The 1,886-nt window shown below is 38.5% G+C and overlaps 1 pseudogene; it reads right to left on the bottom strand.

The window, feature by feature from the left end:
- Positions 1-364: 364 nt before the first annotated feature.
- LOC115320210 lies at positions 365-910 on the bottom strand (annotated as a pseudogene).
- Positions 911-1,886: the final 976 nt, after the last annotated feature.

The following is a 1,886-nucleotide window of genomic DNA, read 5'->3' as shown; positions in this document are numbered from 1 at the left end:
TTATATGATCAATGCAAGATGAAACAAGGTTGCCAGATAAGCATTCTTCTCTCGTGGGAGCGTGAATGACACTTTCAATACCGTAATCTGCAAGGATATTTAAATAATCGCACACATTAGATTTTATTTATTTATTTATGAATACTGTTCACCCCAAGTATGGGGCTTTAACAGGTGTGGGGTATAGAAGAGCACTGAATCATACAACATCAGGACTACAATACAGTACACATTCAGCGACATTCACTTAAAATAAAGGGGCTGAAATAGCACAAACATTCAATATATTATATAGCACTCAACAAAATGAACACTCAGCACTCGAAATGTTTAACAAAGTTTCCAAAAAATATTTAACTACTATTTACCATTCCAAACCAGTCATATTCAAAAGGGCGCTCTCAAAATCATTTAAACAGTCCAATGACACTATATTTTGTGGGAGATCATTCCAGTTTTTCACAGTTCTAGGGAAAAAAGAAAACTTATAAGCGTCAATAATACATTTGGGCACTTCAAACTGATTAGTGCTAACGTATCTGAGTTCTCTCGATGCGCGATGTGTTAATCTAGAATCCGGGTTAATGTTATACAGGTGATGAGAAAACATAAAGAAAAACTTTAGTCGAGCAATTTTTCGACGGACAGAAAGTAAGGGGAGGTTGAGGCTGTTCAGCATATCTGTGACAGAATCAAGTCGCTTGTATTTGGATAGAATAAATCGCGCCGCCTTCCTCTGAACTTTTTCGAGTTCACCAATTTGATTTATAGGGGTCCCATACCGATGCAGCGTACTCCAAGGTAGATCTAATATACGTTGTGTAGGCCATTAACTTCACTTTAGGCGGAGCACTGGCCAGATTCCGTCTTAAAAACCAAAGCTTTTTCATTGCTTTGTGACATATTTCATTTATGTGTTTACTCCAACTTAAGTCTTTAGAAAGTGTCACACCCAAGTATTTAAAACTATCAACTTCAACCAAAGGACTCCCATCAAGCTCGTAAGTATAAGAAAGAACATTCTTAGTTTTGTTAGTTATTCGTCCGAAAACAGTTTTTTGTGTATTAATTTTCATCTTCCATTTCGAGCACCAGTCCTGAATAGACCCAACAGATGCACTTAATCTGCGCTGGTCGTCTTGCTCCTCGATTTTTGAATATACCAGACAATCATCCGCAAATAGTCGCACAGTAGCCCCTTGATTTATTTCCGCCGCGATATCATTAATGTAAATTAAAAATAATACTGGCCCGAGTACTGACCCCTGGGGGACGCCCGAAGGCACTTCAGATACAATTGAACGGTCACCGTTAACCTCTACATACTGCACCCGATTAAATAAATACGCCCTGATCCAGAATATCACGTTCTGATTTACAAGGCTTTAAAAGGTCAATATTAAGGTCACCCACAAGACAAAGCTTATCAGTAGACACAAAATTGCCTAAACTCGTGTTCAGCTCATTTAAAAACGTAGATACACTTTCCGAGGGCGGCCTATAGAACGCCAAGAGAGATATAATAAAATTTGATTTACTGAGTTTTAACCAAAGGCACTCTGCAGATTTGAACGAGATATTTAAATCAACCGTTGACCAAACGTTTTTCACATATACGGCTATGCCTCCTCCTCTAGCCGAGTTGCGAGTTAGAAAGAAAGTTTCAAAACCAGACAAAGAAAAATGACCTTGTGATACGGCCACTTCTTGAACATTTATTTCTGTTAAGACAAACACGTCGACAACGTTCTCAACTGCTCGAACGATACCTTGAAACTCTTCCCAATATTTTCTTATGCTTCTTATGTTCACATGTAGTACGGTGATCGCACTAGCACTAGGCGGAAAAGTGTCAAGAAAGGAAGGGAAGTCAGAAAGTACGTTAG

The sequence above is a fragment of the Ixodes scapularis genome, unplaced genomic scaffold, assembly GCF_016920785.2.
Source record: "Ixodes scapularis isolate PalLabHiFi unplaced genomic scaffold, ASM1692078v2 PGA_scaffold1__304_contigs__length_218370807, whole genome shotgun sequence".
Taxonomy (NCBI): Eukaryota; Metazoa; Arthropoda; class Arachnida; order Ixodida; family Ixodidae; genus Ixodes; species Ixodes scapularis.
This window is presented reverse-complemented; position numbering and strand designations above follow the sequence as displayed.